The sequence below is a fragment of the Podarcis erhardii genome (genome assembly GCF_964252035.2).
Source record: "Podarcis erhardii genome assembly, chromosome: 5".
In the NCBI taxonomy this organism is placed as follows: Eukaryota; Metazoa; Chordata; class Lepidosauria; order Squamata; family Lacertidae; genus Podarcis; species Podarcis erhardii.
Window position 1 is genome coordinate 99,134,893 of NC_138509.1, and position 16,918 is coordinate 99,151,810.

General features: G+C 48.2%; 1 protein-coding gene across 1 annotated transcript in view; it reads left to right on the forward strand.

Annotated features, from left to right (window-relative positions):
* The window catches only part of LPP (LIM domain containing preferred translocation partner in lipoma), a 294,160-nt gene that overhangs the window by 60,604 nt on the left and 216,638 nt on the right, over positions 1 to 16,918 (forward strand). Inside the window, exon 2 of the mRNA XM_081862512.1 lies at positions 12,248 to 12,346. The gene's annotated coding sequence lies outside the window, so the exon portion shown is untranslated. The remainder of the gene's footprint in view (positions 1 to 12,247; positions 12,347 to 16,918) is intronic.

The window sequence follows — 16,918 nt, forward strand, 5'->3', positions numbered from 1 at the left end:
CAGCCAAGGCCAGGCTTAGGGCAGCTAACAAGCAATAATAAAAACAAGTTGAATGACTACCACTTAAAAACAAGATTAAAATACAGCCTCATCACAGGAGAAGAAAGGAAAAAAGAAAGAGGGGGAAGAAATCAAGCCAAAGGCCAGGCGGAACAACTCTGTCTTACAGGCCCTGTGGAAAGAAATCAGATCCCGCAGGGCCCTGGTCTCATGAGACAGAGCGTTCCACCAGGCTGGGGCCAGTGTTGAAAAGGCCCTGGCTCTGGTTGATGCTAATCTGACTTCCTTAGGGCCCGGGACCTCTAGGGTGTTGCTAATTATGGACCTTAAGGTGGGGCATACCAGGAGAGGCAGTCCTGTAGGTACGAGGGTCCTAGGCCGTGAAGGGCTTTAAAGGTCAAAAGCAGCACCTTAAATCTGACCCTGTACTCCACCGGAAGCCAGTGCAGCTTGAAAAGCACTGGGTGAATATGCTCCCATGGCAGAGACCCCGTGAGGAGCCTCGCTGCAGCATTCAGTACCCGCTGAAGTTTCTGGGACAGCTTCAAGGGCAGCCCCGCGTAGAGCGAATTGCAGTAGTCAAGCCTGGAGATGACCGTCGCATGGATCACTGTAGCCAGGTCGGGGGGGGGGGGGAGGTAAGGGACCAACTGCTTGATGCGGCGAAGGTGGAAAAATGTCGCCTTGGCTGTTGCTGTAACCTGAGCCTCCATGGAAAGGGAGGCGTCAAGGATTACACCCAAACTCCTAACAGAAGGCAATGGCACTAATTGGGCCCTCGCAAGAGAAGGGAGTTGGTCCCTCATCCCCATGCCATCTTGACCTAGCCACAGGACCTCTGTCTTCAAAGGATTTAGTTTCAATCGGCTCCATCTAGCCACAGCTTCCAAGCATCTGGTCAGTGTGTCCGGGGCCGAGTCGGTGTGGCCATCCATCTGCAGATAGAGCTGAGTGTCATCAGCATATTGGTGACAGCCCAGCCCAAAGCTCCGGATAATCTGGGCAAGGGGACGCATAAAGATGTTAAAAAGCATCGGGGAGAGAATTGCGCCCTGCGGCACTCCACACACCAAGGAGTGGCGTGACGACATCTCCCTCCCTAGCGCCACCCTCTGTCCCCAACCAGAGATAAAAGAGCACAGCCATTTAGGGGGGAAACACAGAAAATCCCAGGCCAATCTTGACTCCTGCCATTGGAGGTGTCTTGCCCAAGAAGGCCCTCCACAGTCGCTTGCAGGAGGGGGGGGGGCTTGACCCTTGCTGACCCCAGCGGAGCCCCCTGCCCTTTCTAAGAGACAGGACATCTCTCTTCCTCCTGTCAACAAGATGTATGCATCTCCCTCCCTGACCCCTTGAAGGGCTTTGCCAAGGAGGATGCTTCCAGTGGTGCCGCCGGGTTTGGACTCAGCGGGACCCCCTCGGAAGCCCCTGCGCTGCAGATTCTTACAACCTGACCTGCGTTGGCTGCAAATGTTGTACATCTTATCTGAGCTCCCTGGTTGTGCGCAGTTCTATATATAACTCTCCACGGTGGGAGGTATTTTGGCTGATACACTCGCAGCTATGATCCGCGGCGAGAGATTTAAAAATATCTCGCTGAGAGCGCACGGTGACAGAAGCCGTCGAGAGGGCCGTGCGTGGCAGAGACCGCAGAAAGAGGCTCATGAAAGGGAGGAAAAAGAGAGAGAGAGAGAGCGCTTGTTGCATTTGTCTCTTGGATTGTTTGCTACTCTTCTTCCCCTGGCAAAGCTCCTTGTTTTTCTCCTGCCAGAAACATTTTGTGCTTTCAGGCGGGGGGGAGCAGCTGTCTCTCTTCCCCTCCCTCCTAATTCCCACTTCACTGGTTCTGATCTCGGTGGGCAGCGTTCTAGGCAGTCTCTCTGGAGCCATGGAAGCCATGAGCCACAGGAGCGGAGAAGAGGTCTGGGCTGCTCTCGCATTTAGCCTAGAAGGATGGATCGGTTTTCTTCCAGAGAGCTGGGAAGTCGGTCATTCTGCCAAAGATGGATTGCTTGCTTGCTTCAAGCGGCACATTCTAGGGCATTGGCATTTGAGGAAACAGAGCCTAGGACTTGCCAATCAGAAGGTCGGCGGTTCGAATCCCCGCGACGGGGTGAGCTCCCGTTGCTCGGTCCCAGCTCCTGCCAACCTAGCAGTTCGAAAGCACGTCAAAGTGCAAGTAGATAAATAGGTAACGCTCTGGCGGGAAGGTAAACAGTGTTTCTGTGTGCTGCTCTGGTTTGCCAGAAGCAGCTTAGTCATGCTGGCCACATGACCCGGAAGCTGTACGCCGGCTCCCTCGGCCAGTAAAGCAAGATGAGCGTGCAATCCCAGAATCGTCCGCGACTGGACCTAATGGTCAGGGGCCCCTTTACCTTTACGCTCAGATAAATCTAGGCAGAAGGCAGTTCGGATGCACTGGGAGCACTGGGCGCAACCCTGGAGAGTGCGCAGAAAGAGTCTCAAACTACATGCAACTTTCATTGCATGTTCTTTCCACCCAGGCACCCCTTTTAGTTTGAATCCATGATGATTTGTGCTCATGATGGGGTTTTTTTTTTGGGGGGGGGTCATACACGATCCCACTTTCAGTTCTGTTTGCAGCCACAAAGGTTTGGGGGTTTCATTTCCATCTAGTGCGTGCCCCTGGAGCGTATCTGAAACCCCATAACGTTCCATAGCACAAATGAGGGGTTTTCGGTCCCACTTTTGTGGTGCTATAGCCCAGGGGTGGCAAACTCCCAAGAGACTGCAGTCTACCCACAGAGTTAAAAACTGGCAGTGATCTACCCCTTTTGGGGGTTTGGGTCAAAGTTGTTGAGTTTTTTCATGGAAGAGGTAAAATGTTTTTTAGGGGAGCCACAGTTGTTCAGCTTCTTTTTTTGGGGGGGGGGGAGCCAATGATCTACCAGTGATCTACCGCAGATGTCCAGTGATCTACCAGTAGATCACGACCTACCTGTTGAACATGCCTGCTATAGTGTAAAGCAGCGCCCCCTGCAGGAACAACAATGTGTTAACATTGGGGAAGCATTGCAGAAGAAATAAATAAAGCAGAATGATGTGTGGACAGTCCAGTATAAATCTGCCACATATGCGCTACTAATTGCATCCATGACAGGTGGAAGATTATACCTGCAAGATCAAAACCAGTTTGGGGACACCCCCCCCCAGTCTTTCCTTCCACCCCCAGGGCAACCTCCTGTCTGGGTGATGGAGGGTGTGAAAGTAGTGGTTAGAAGTTATGCAAAAAAAACCCCTGAGAATTCGTTAGTGTTACGGCCAGATCCGATTGTGAGGGGACAGGTGGGATGGTTGCACAGAGAGGGATAAAACCATTGGGATACCTTCCAGTTCTACAATTCTGTATGTTTCTTCAGATTTGGCTCATGTTAGGATCTTGAAACCGAGCCAAACTCATTTCCAGGGCTCCCTGTAAGCTGCAAGGGAAATAAACAGTCCTGCATCTTGAACCCGGGGCTTCACCTGCCATGAACTCTGGGCCTTGGGCTTGGAGTCTTGTGGCCTTAGCTCAGAGAGTTGCCTGCGACTGTGTCTCTGCGCTGCTGAGAGCTCTTTTTAAGCATAGATATGTTTTTTTGCAAGAGAGCCAGTGTAGTGGTCAGAGTATTGGACAAGGACCTGGGAGAGACTTGGGTTCCAATTCCCCACTCGGCCATGAAGCTCACTGGGGTGACCTTGGGCCCCTCCCTGCCTCTCAGCCTAACCTTCCCCGCAGGGTTGATGTTTGTGACTAAATGAGGAGGGGGGGAACCATGTTTGCCTGACCTTGAGCTCCTTGGAAGAAAAGGAGGGATTTAAATGCAATGAATGAATGAATGAATGAATGAATGACTGGGTCTCTAGTAAGGAAAAGGAAAGGGACCATGTAAAACGGAAGCGACCCCATCCGTGGTCTAGTAGAGAGATGCTGAGAGTCGCGACAAAGGTGGTTTGTAGGGAATAAATGGAACTGGCAAGACTCTCTTGATTCAGCTCAAAGTTGTGGTCCGATTAGGCACACTCTTGCCTTACTCGAATCCTTGAGGACTCCTTTTTTAAAACATACAACTTTTATTAGATTTCCTGCTTTACAATTTCGAATATGCATTTAAACAACCGTAAAATATCAACGACTTCCCTTCTTCGCTTTCCATGGTTCATTTTGCATATCATAAATCTCTGCATATTTTACATAAACTAAACCATCCAGTATTCCATTATTACATCCATCAAAACTTATTTACCCCGTTGAATTTATCTTAATGCTACCAACGTTGTCAAGCGTACACAATTCCCCCCCCCCATATTCAATAAACATTTTCCTTGAGGGCTCTTGAGGGCAGCCCCGAAGGTTGAAGGTTCAAATCCTCTTCTGGCTCCCAAATCCAGCTCACTCCGTTGCAAGCATGTCACAAACGCTACCAGGGATCTGGGCATCCGTGAAAAATTTGAGGTGGGTGAAAAAAAATGACTCCTGGCACAGCCAGGGGCACAACCTAGCCGGGGCGTGAAAAACGAGCCAGGGCAGAGTCGGACGAGAACACCTAAGTCGGAGGCCCCGTGCGACGCGGCTGGGCACCCACCCCCACCATGCGCCATCTCTGGAAGTTGTCGGCAGCTGCGAGACCCAGAGCACATCTTGTACATTCCCCCGGCTTCTCGGAGACCGCTTTGTAAGCCTCCTGTCCTCAGCCCCCGCTGTAGGAAGGCACGGGATGAGCTGGAGGAGACGAGAGCGGCTGTGGCAGTTTTATGTTCCCCTGCTGGGCGTCTAACGTGGCTGGCACTTAATTATGGTGGCACCTGCTCCTCTCGCTCGGTTTCCCCTCCCCGGAGCGAGACATTGTGGGCTTGTTTCGCCAGGCCGGAGGCTTTGCCTGTAAACAGGACGAGCTGTGGGGTTTCCGCTCTGCCTTGTCGGTGTAACCTTAGATCCTTCTTCCCAGGCAGAGCTGATACTCCAAAATAATCCCTCTCGTCATGCGCCTTGCCTGAGCTCATCTCCAGAGATGCTTCTGACCTTGTTCGCACCAGCGGAAAGGCGGCTTCGCCGGGGGCTTAGCCCCAGAACCTATTTGCAACGGGAGGGGCTAGATTTGCTCTGTTTAACATAAAAAATAAGCTGCTTCTCTTTCCTGGTCGGCCTGTTAATGTTTGAGTACTGCGGTGAGACTCCCTCTTCTAAAATCTATCTAAGACTAATAAACTTATAATAATAATTTTATTATTTGTACCCCACCCATCTGCTGCCCATCTAGTCCAGCATTCAATTTACTATGGTTTAGAGATGGGTGGATCTGTCAGTTTAGATTTCTTTTGGTTTCCGTATTTGTTTGCGATACTTCTTGTTCAAAATCCTCACAAGAACTCACCAGCATTTCACTGTGATATGTCCCGTGGTGTACACTTTTTCTATGCGATTTTGAACGATATACACTTTTTTTGGGTGCAAAATGTTTTCCCCTGCCATAATGCACATTTGTATTCCTTCCAGTAGCACCTTAAAGACCAACTAAGTCAGTTCTTGGTATGAGCTTTCGTGTGCATGCACACTTCTTCAGATACACAGAAGAAAAAGTGTGCATGCACACGAAAGCTCATACCAAGAACTGACTTAGTTGGTCTTTAAGGTGCTACTGGAAGGAATTTGTTTTGTTTTGACTATGGCAGACCAACACGGCTACCTATCTGTAACTGGCACATTTGTATGTTATTTCCACCAATGCATGCATTCTTGCACACACTTTCCCCAAGTCTATTCATTTTTGTACACATGAACTGGCTTGAGAAATGCACAGCCAGATTTGGAGAAATGTGAGTTTCTTCAGATGCCTATGTTTTGTTTCACGTACTGTTTGGGAAGGCACAGTGGATTAAAAAGGTAAAGGACACCTGACAGTTAAGTCCAGTCGTGAATGTCTCTGAGGTTGTGGCGCTCATCTCGCTTTACTGGCCGAGGGAGCTAACATTTGACCACAGACAGTTTTTCCGGGTCATGTGGCCAGCATGACTAAGCCGCTTCTGGCGAACCAGAGCAGCGCATGGAAACGCCATTTACCTTCCCGCTGGAGCGGTACCTATTTATCTACTTGCACTTTTGATGTGCTTTCAGACTGCTAGGTTGGCAGAAGAAGGGACTGAGCAACGGGAACTCACCCCGTTGCAGGGATTCGAACCGCCGACCTTCTGATCAGGAAGTTCTAGGTTCTGCGGTTTAGACCACAGCTCCACCCGCGTCCCTTCTACAAAGTGGATTACTTTCCCTTTAAATGAGAACAGCGTCAGATTATTCCATCCTTTTCCGTGATGGCAAGCTGGACATGAGCTCAAAGGCGCCCTTCTGAATTTGCTACCCTTGCATGGCTGCTGTCACTTCTTGGCCCACCAGACCTCCAGCCCCAACCAAACAATGTCCCTATGGAGAAATGCTGTTTGTTGCTCTACAAGTGTCTCTAAACCAATTCTAATTCCATGATAGATGTGATACCTTTCAGATGCCTCAGTAAGGGGAGGCTGTGCTTTACTAAAGTTCTCTCTGTACTGGTTCTCTGTAGTACCATATTCCATGCCCACTACCGACCATAGACTCATGGAAGGAACCTCAGCGGTCATCTAGTCGAACCCCCTGAAATGCAGGAATCTCAGCTGAAGAAGGTCACCCAACCTCTGCTTAAAATGCTCAAGGAAGGAGGGAGTCTTCCAAGGGAGTCTGTTCCCAGATCAGCTGGACAGCTCAGTTGGTTAGAGCAGTGTTTCCCAACCTTGGGCTTCCAGCTGCTTTTGGACCACAATTCCCATCATCCTTGACCACTGGTCTTGCTAGCTAAGGATGATGGGAGTTGTAGTCCAAAAACAGCTGGAGGCCCAAGGTTGGGAATAATAATAATAATAATAATAATAATAATAATAATAATAATTATTTGTACCCCGCCCATCTGGCTGGGTTTCCCCAGCCACTCTGGGCGGCTTCCATAGAAACCAAAAATACACTAAAATATCACAGATTAAAAACTTCCCTGAAGATGTCTTCTGAATGTCAGGTAGTTATTTATCGCTTTGACATCTGATGGGAGGGCGTTCCACAGGGCAGGCGCCACTACCGAGAAGGCCCTCTGCCTGGTTCCCTGTAGCTTTGCTTCTCGCAATGAGGGAACCGCCAGAAGGCCCTCGGAGCTGGACCTCAGCGTCCGGGCAGAACGATGGGGGTGGAGACGCTCCTTCAGGTATACTGGGCCGAGGCCGTTTAGGGCTTTAAAGGTCAACACCAGCACTTTGAATTGTGCTCGGAAACGTACTGGGTTAGAGTATGGTGCTGCTGAAGATGCCAAGGTTGCAGGTTTGATCCCCGTTTGGGACACTTCCATATTCCTGCCTTGCAGGGGGTTGGACTGAATGATCCTCAGGGTCCCTTCCAACTCTGTGATTCTGTGGTTCTGTGGTTCTCCTATCAAAACAGCTCTCAGAAAGTTCTTCCTAGCTGGAATCTCCTTTCCTATCATTTGAATTCGCTTGTTCAGGTCCTGCCCTTTGGAGCAGCGGAAAACCAGCTTCTCCACAACCCCATTTGACAGCGCTCCAGAGATCCTGGAAGATGACTCTCACCTCTTGGTCTCCTCTTGTCCAGGCTAAACATACCCAACTCCCTCAACCATTCCTCATAAGGCTCGGTTTACGTGTCAGTAACATGACACAGTCTTTGGGACCTCAGCTACTTCCAGTTGGGCTGAGCGGAGTTTCTGATTCCTCGCCCCATCTGCACACCCCGAGCTCTGCAGGGCGACAGGATGGCCGAATGTAGCTGGTGGGGGGGTTGAGTTGAGAGCTTAGAAGGGAGGGAGACCAGCCACCTTCCTGTGTGCCCAGAAATAGCATTCAATCTCTTCTGCAGCAGGATCTTTCTGGTTCCTAAATGTTGGGAATATTGAGGGTTAAAGAGACACACGTTTCTGACACTGTGCGTTAAACAATTGGCTCAACCTCTAGAGTTAAGTGGACGCAGGTGGCGCTGTGGGTTAAACCACAGAGCCTAGGACTTGCGGATCAGAAGGTTGGCGGTTTGAATCCCTGTGACGGGGTGAGCTCCCGTCGCTCGGTCCCTGCTCCTGCCAACCTAGCAGTTTGAAAGCACGTCAAAGTGCAAGTAGATAAATAGGTACCGCTCTGGCGGGAAGGTAAACGGTGTTTCTGTGCGCTGCTCTGGTTCTCCAGAAGCGGCTTAATCATGCTGGCCACATGACCCGGAAGCTGTACGCCGGCTCCCTCGGCCAGTAAAGCAAGATGAGCGCCGCAACCCCAGAGTCGGTCACGACTGGACCTAATGGTCAGGGGTCCCTTTACCCTTTACCTTTACCTAGAGTTAAGTACGTAAGGAGCCAAGCTACATGGCTGGCTGGTGTATCAGAGTAGATCTGGTGGGACCCACTTTTTGGGGACAGAGGGAGCAATGCCCCACCTCCTTCCTCAAAGGCAAGGCTGGAATTGAAAATGGGATTATAGCATTGTGGGTATGTGATGGGGCACATTCGCCATCCTGGCAATTTGAAAAGGAGCCTTGAAAGAGACATCAGTTATCTTAAATTTAGACTCCCAATTTACATTTTTGCAAAAACGAGCTGGCGTTGAGAAACCCAAGGGCAATAGAAACGTATTTCTCAGACCCAGATCCAAAAAAATAAATAAAAAAGCGTGAATAGCCTGAAAGTAAAACTGGCCAGGAGCCAGTGGGAAAACCAATTTGGTTAGTGTTTTTCCTCTCCTCCCCAAATTCTTGAGGCTGAAAGGAGAAGAGAGAAGAAAATAAGAAATCAAAAGAGCTGAATTCAAAAGAGCTGAATTCGGGGGGGGGGGGGGAGACATGCGGAAGCCCTGTGTGGGAAAGTTTTATACTGTATTTCATTTTGTTTCTTTCAATACAGCTGCATTTCTTCCCAAGCACCTAACTTGGATTGCACATAGTATCCTACAAATAACTGAGTGGACACGATCCATCTTGTGCACAAGCCCTTGGAAATTGCTGGGACTTGTTCGAGTCCTGCTTTTGGGCCCGTGTTGCTTCTAAAGAAGAATAAAGTTTACGACAATGGCACAAACAGGAAGGTGTTAGGGAGCAAGACACTGAATCCCTAGTTCCTCTAAACTTCCCCATAAGTACATGTTTGAAGTAGAACCACTGTTTGGGGGATGCCTCATCTTAAGACTATTTTGACACGGAGCCTCAGGACGACTGGGCTGCCATGTTTCGGGGGGTTAAAAAAAGCGAGTGGTGAAAGCGGACGAGATTGCTAGCCTGTCGTATTGCTTGCTTGTTTTGTTTTTTGTCTGCTGTGCGGATGCCTTGGAAATGCAAACATTTCCCTGACTGCAAAGGCATTTCGCGGCTTGCTCGCCATGAGGCCAGCGACGCTGGGATGCTTTGAGCTTGGCTGTTCAGTTCGTGGAAAACAGGATCGTGTTTCGCCATGCCTGTCTCTAGTAAACACATTGCTCGCCTTTCTGGAAGCGGCTGTGACTCAATACAAGGCCAACTTTGTACGTTCCGGGGGGGGGGGAGGAAGAGGGGGCGATTATGCAGCGGTAGAGCATATGCGCAGCTTCCAGAAGGCTCCAGGTCCTAGTATCTCCAGTTACAAGGCTCAGGGGAGGGTCCTTACCTGCCCAAGACCCCAGAGAGCCACTTTAGACCATGCGAAGGTAGAGAAGCCCTGACTGTAAAAGGCAGCGTCGAATGTTCATACTTGGAGGTTTGGAGAAGCACCAAAGTATGTTTGACCTCCTTTGCAGCGGCTCGATTTGGCGTTGCTGGAATTCTGCAAAGTCACTGTCTTCCTTGAGCTTGCTATGAATTGCTGGTTGGTTTTCCTGGCTTCAGAATTCAGGGAAGCCGTTTGCACACGTTTCTGCTGAGCGGCCCCCAACTTGCCTGTGGGCACATTGCGGACCATGCTCAGTGCGCACACTTCCAGTGGTGCACTGGGGGAAAGGGGCTCACCTTTGCCCCCCCCCCCAAATCCTGAGCTAGAACACCCCCAAGACACTCTTGCGGCTGCAGATGGATGTCTTGCCTTTGGGGAAATTTTGTGCAATGTTTTAAGACATCATATCTAAAATGAGGCACCCTAGGGCTAATGCCCTTATCTTCTGGAAGTTAGGCATGCTTACCTGAGGTGTTTCGGCTGCTGTTACTTATGGGTTCAGGGCAGCAGGTTTGAGCGCTGGCATGGAAAAGAGAATGTGGAACTGAGCCCTGGCTCAGGCTGTAGCCCAGGAGTCGGCAAGGTTTACCTCATTTGGATTGGTTCACTCCAGCAGAGATCCCTTCATGAGCCAGATTGTGCATGCGCCCGTGATTTCCAGTGTCTGAGCATGCGCAGACACAATTTCCAGCACTGCGGAAGCGAGTCCCCGCACCACGCTGCACCAGTTTAGCACAGCACGCAGGGACTCGCCGAGCGGGTGGGTTGGTTCGGGGATGGCTTGTGGGCCAGTTAAATGACCCCCATGGGCTGCTTGTGGCCCATGGGCCTTAGGTTGCCTACCCCTGCTGTAGCACTTCAGCCTTGCAGTCCCAGTTTGGTTATGTGAAAAGGTCACCTGAACAGGGGAGCTTTTATGCACATCTCTGCGTGTGCAGCTGCCATTCATTTCAGGAGGACCTCATGCAAATGATGGTCCTGATGTATTTACCTGGTAAAGTTTCCTCCAGGTCATATGCTCTTATCTAGTTTCTGGAAAGTGTTGATTCAGGGCTGCTGGGATTTGAACCCCCGAGAATCTACTCTAACAATGAAGGTTCCTGGTCCTCATTTGTTAAGAGTTTGAAACCAGGAGGTGGTGCCCGTGAAAGGTCCAGGCAGTGTTGCCAAATGGTTACAGACCCTTTAAAATATCAGAGTTCAAAATGAATACCATAACTTTGGTGATTGCTTTGCAAACAGTGGTTTAATAATTTGCACGACACGTTTTGACCGAGGAATTTGGAGCTGGATTTGGTGGTTGTCTATTGCATTTTCCTTAGGAATCACTATCCTTTCAGGCTTAATAGCTTATTGCTGAGGTCTGCTGTAGTCAGAGCTTTTTAAATTCCTTGCATCTGTTCTCCCAACATGTGCTTCAGATATTGTATTCTGGGGTGGGGTGGGGGAACCACTCAGCTTTTGTTTGAGAAATGCCTAGCCCCTTATATTGATGTCTACCACTTAACAGAAGTTGCAGGTAACTGTGTTGATCTATTAGGAAAGCAAACAGACATAACCCCAAAACAACAAGAGGATAATGTCTTTATTATCTCACAAAGGGAAAGTTGCTCAGGTGAACTTCATTGGGCATTCAAATCATGCATAAGAGGGCTGTTTGAGCCTGACAGTGCACTGACCATGCATTGGACAAGTGTGAGAATTATAGAATTGTGGAGTTGGAAGGGACCTCCAAGGGTCATCTAGTCCAATCCCCTGCGATACAGGAATCTCAAATAAAGCATCTCTGGCAGATGGCCACATAACCTCTGCTTAAAAACCTTCAAGGATGGAGAGTCCACCATCTACCTCCTAAGGGAGTCCGTTCCACTGTTGAACAGTTTTTAGTGTCAGAAAGTTCTTCCTAGTGTTTAGAGTCCATTGGTTCAGGTTCTCTGGAGCAGCAGAAGACTAGCTAGCTCCATCTTGCATGTGACAGCGCTTCAGTTATCTGAAGGTGACATGACAGCCCTTATATTAGCTATGCTGGGGATGAGTTTTGAGGGTGTGTTGACACCTTAACATTAGTAAAGGTAAAGGTAAAGGGACCCCTGACCGTTAGGTCCAGTCATGGCCGACTCTGGGGTTGCGGCGCTCATCTGGCTTTATTGGCCGACGGAGCCTGCGTACAGCATGACTAAGCCGCTTCTGGTGAACCAGAGCAGCGCACGGAAATGCCGTTTACCTTCCTGCTGGAGTGGTACCTATTTATCTACTTGCCCTTTGATGTGCTTTTGAACTGCTAGGTTGGCAGGAGCAGGGACCGAGCAACAGGAGCTCACCCCATCGCGGGGATTCGAACCTCCGACCTTCTGATCCGCAAGTCCTAGGCTCTGTGGTTTAACCCACAGCACCACCCACATTAACATTGCCAAGTGCTTAACCTGGTTAACAATAATGTCTTTGTTTCATTTCCGCAACACCCTGTCCCTGCCAGGTAGGCCGAACAGCCCGTAAATGTTCGAACTCAGGATTGTTTTGAGACTAACCCTCTTGCTTCTGTTACTTGCTAGGCCCAGTCGGTTCTCCAGAGCTCTCCTCCTGAAATCGCTTCCCAACAGACAACATTCCTTTTTCGACTGTGGGGCCCAGAACTGAGCAGCAGACTCCAGGTAAATCCTTGCCAGAACTGAAATCTGCAGTGCTGATTAACTATTGCATCTTCTGATCTGCACAAGGAACAGCTAATACGATGTATTGGTTTAAAGGCGTGAGGGACTGGATTCAAATCCTCATGCACCCTCAAAAAATCACCATCTGATCTTGGGCCAGTCCTGATTTTAATCTTGCAGCCTCTCCTACCTCGAAGGGCTGTTGTGAGGCTAAAACAGGCGACCCCTCAGATTCCTGGAGGAAAGGCAGGATAGAACTGCCAAAGATGGTTGCATGGCATTATTGAGTGTGGACCTCCATGCCAAACAAAATTCCTTCCTTTAAAAAAACTGCACATCAGTGAGAAGGCCGAGAGCAAGAGAACGCATATCCCTGACACCCGACTTTTCCGTGTCCTTGCATCACACGCTACTCTCTCGTTTGCATTTCGGTACAAGGTTGAATGTTTTCGTTTCTGCTGTTCTGGTAGCTTTGTGGCCCTGGCAAAGGTGATTCGGGGTCAGCAGAGCAGCTTTACAGTGTGTGTGTACACAAAAACCCTCTCCGAAGTGATGGAGCATTGATTTGTTCAAAGGCTTGCCTTTTTCCACGGCTCTTGTTGCCCTTCCTTTACTGCGCTTCTCTTTCTTCTTTCGCTCTTTAGTAAAGTAAATAATGCATGCAGGATGCAAACGAGGGCTGAAATTTTAGAAGGGCTGACCCAACACATTACTGCAGATCAATCCCTTTGGTTACGCGAAGCACTTCTTTAGAGGAGGAAAGGAACTCTGGTGTCCAGAAAAGCTCTGGGGTTTATTTTGGGACTCGGTTTAGCTGCTTCTCCCCGCATCTGGGGCAGAGGGGCAAAGATTCCTCGTCAACAAAACAACAAGTGCCGCCTGTGCCACTGGCCCCATTCCCTCACGCTGCCCAAATTCATACCTTGGAACCGTTACGGTGCAAAGCCAGGGGCGCCCCCAACCTTTTTTGCTCCTTGTGAGAATGCAAAGAGGACAGAGAATAATCTGCAGCCGGGTCCTGGTATTGCGCATGCCACTTCCTGTACTTCATTGCAAACTTTGGTTCCTTACATCACTGAGCATGCCAGCGTCTTTGCAGCGCCTTTCAGGATGAGGCTTTCCTTCCCTGGGTGCATTTCTAGAACCCTCCTGAGTTTGCTTGTCTGATATGTCCCAAGCCTCACTATCCCTGTACCAAATTTGGTTTGCAGCAGGGATGGCGCATTGTGGAAGGCTGCCTGCCTGGGCTGGCAAAATACCAGCACCCTAGTTCCCCCCCCCCTTTCATAAAATTTATATTACTTACTTTATCAAACCTTTATTAGGCATTATGCAAATAAAACCATAAAAGAGAAAATAACATATAAAAACCTTAAAATGTATATAAAAAGGCAGCAGATGGCTACATACATATATATATATATACATATAAAATCGGTGGTTTTCCTTGTTAACCTGCTCCTTGGAGGACTGCTGCCAAAAACTCAGCTACCCCCGCCGTTACCCTTTGGTCAGCGTCGGATAGGTAAAATCCCACACATTTACCTTGCTGGGGTTCCAGACCACCCGAAAGAGGGGACAGCACGTGTTGACGGATCGTACTGTGCAATGGGCAATGAAAGAGAATATGCTCTACGGTGTCCGGGACATTCATAGAGCATCGGCAGAATCTCTTGTTTCTAGGAACGTTTTGATATCTTCCCCTGACAAATGCTGAGGGAAAAACATTTAAACGGGCCAGCATAAAAGCCCTACGTTGGGCTGGGATTATTAATTTAGTGACGTAATTGGCTCTACTATCTAAGATATTTAAATCATAGAATGTGGGGGAGCAAATTTTGTTTACAGCTGCCATAATATTTTGTCTCTCGACATCCTTTAGTCTGGTTAGGATATTATGAAAAATGTACTGCTCATTAGAATTGTACAGGGGCTCCAGCTCGATGCCTAAAGATTCAATCTTTTTTTCGAGGTGCTGATACCATCTTGATTTGTAGGAGTCTTTGAGCAAATCAGCGAGCAGACTTGATGGAGGGCAGCGAAAGTGGAAGCGTAACCAGTACTTTATTGAGGTGGACCATGCCCAATATTCCAGTGTGTGTATGCCTATTTCTGCACACATTGTTTCATATTTGATCACAGCTGGGAGTCCAAGAATACGTCTCAAAAAGCTGGAATGAATTTTTTTAAAATCACTGTTATATGCTTGGACCCATAGCGGGATTCCATAAAGTAACTGGGATTGCACTTTTGTTTGAAATATCTGAATGGCCGCAGGAATAAATTGATTACCTATCTGATAATAAAAACGGGCAACTGCTGATGAGGTGCACTTTGCCTGTTTTATGGCATTTGTGCGATGGGTTACCCACCCTAGATTGCTCTGGAATAAGATTCCCAGATACCTATGGATTTTCACTTGTTGGATTTCTTGCCCTCTTATTTTCCACTTCTCTAATTTCCAACCATTCGAGAAGACACAAAATTTATATAAAAGGTAAAGGTAAAGGGACCCCTGACCATTAGGACCAGTCAAGACCGACTCTGGGGTTGCGGCACTCATCCCGCTTTATTGGCCGAGGGAGCCGGCGTACAGCTTCCGGGTCATGTGGCCAGCAGGACTAAGCTGCTTCTGGTGAACCAGAGCAGCGCACGGAAACGCCGTTTACCTTCCCGCCGGAGCGGTACCTATTTATCTACTTGCACTTTGACATGCTTTTGAACTGCTATGTTGGCAGGAGCAGGGACCGAGCAACGGGAGCTCACCCCGTCGCGGGGAATCAAACCGCCGACCTTCTGATCAGCAAGTCCTAGGCTCTGTAGTTTAACCCACAGCGCCACCCGCGTCCCCATAAAATTTATACTCGATTGTAATAATAATAATAATAATAATAATAATAATAATAATAATAATCTGAAACAATCTCCAAATGTGTCACAAAAAGATTAAACAAGAAAATAAAGGAAAAATGGCAACAATGGTTTAAAATATATAAGAAGTTAAAATACTCAAAGCAGGTTAAAAATCTCAGCAGCTTCCTAAGCATTTGGACAGGCTTGTTTAAACAATAATGTTTTTAGCAAGTGCCGAAAAGAATGCAGTGAAGGGACCTTCCTGGTCTCAATAGGCAGGGAGTTCCAAAGGTGCTGCCACACTGAAAGACTTGAGTTCTGAAGGTGTCTGCGTATTGGGGGAGGGGAATGCATTGCCTCGCTCTCTTTTCTTTATCTTCGAAATTCTCCTGTATTGTCGTTTAAACCCGCTGCTCTCTTTTTCTGATATTAATATTTTACTGGAAGAATGTCCTGTATAAAAAGAAAGAGTGATTAAAAGGAAAAGGAAGGAAGAAGAAGAAGAAGAAGAAGAGTTTGGATTTGATATCCCGCCTTTCACTCCCTTTTAAGGAGTCTCAAAGCGGCTAACATTCTCCTTTCCCTTCCTCCCCCACAACAAACACTCTGTGAGGTGAGTGGGGCTGAGAGACTTCAGAGAAGTGTGACTGGCCCAAGGTCACCCAGCAGCTGCAGGTGGAGGAGCAGAGACGCGAACCCAGTTCCCCAGATTACGAGACTACCACTCTTAACCACTACACCACCACTGGAAGAAAAATGCGGATGAAAATAGAAATGAAGGGAAAATGCTCAATACATATGTGTTTAGTCCTATTATCCTGGTAGAAATATATTTATCAGTAACCTAATATATTCTGTGTAAAGTCATTCCAAATATCATTATATTTATCAAAAGAAAGGTTGTGGCTGTAAGCAGTCCATTCATACGTTGCTAATATTGTCATATTGTCAGGCCATTGATGAAGGGGAATAATAATAATAATAATAATAATAATAATAATAATAATAATATACTGGCCTCGGTCCAGTATATCTGAAGGAGCGTCTCCACCTCCATCGTTCTGTCTGGACACTGAGGTCCAGCACCGAGGGCCTTCTGGCAGTTCCCTCAGTGAGTTACAGGGAACCAGGCAGAGGGCCTTCTCGGTGGTGGCGCCCGCCCTGTGGAACGCCCTCCCATCAGATGTCAAAGCGATAAACATCTACCTGACATTCAGAAGACATCTGAAGGCAGCCCTGTTCAGGGAAGTTTTTAATATGTGACATTTTAGTGTATCTTTCATCTTTGTTGGAAGCCGACCAGAGTGGCTGGGGAAACCCAGCCAGATGGCCGGGGTACAAATAAATTATTATTATTATTATTATTATTATTATTATTATTATTATTAACAATATATTTATACCCCACCCATCTGGCTGGATTTCCTGAGCCACTCTGGGCGGCTCCCAACAGAATATTAAAAACATGATAAAACATCAAACATTAAAAACTTCCCTAAACAGGGCTGCCTTCAGGTGTCTTCTAAAAGTCAGATAGTTGTTTATTTCCTTGACATCTGCTGGGAGGGTGTTCCACAGGGTGGGTGCCACCACCGAGAAGACCCTCTGCCTGGTTCTCTATTCTTCTAGTTCACCAGTTTCAATCTCTTAGCCATCATTACTGGACTCACAGTTCTGCCAGCAGCAACCCGCCTGCCTATCAGCCTTCTCTCCAAGATC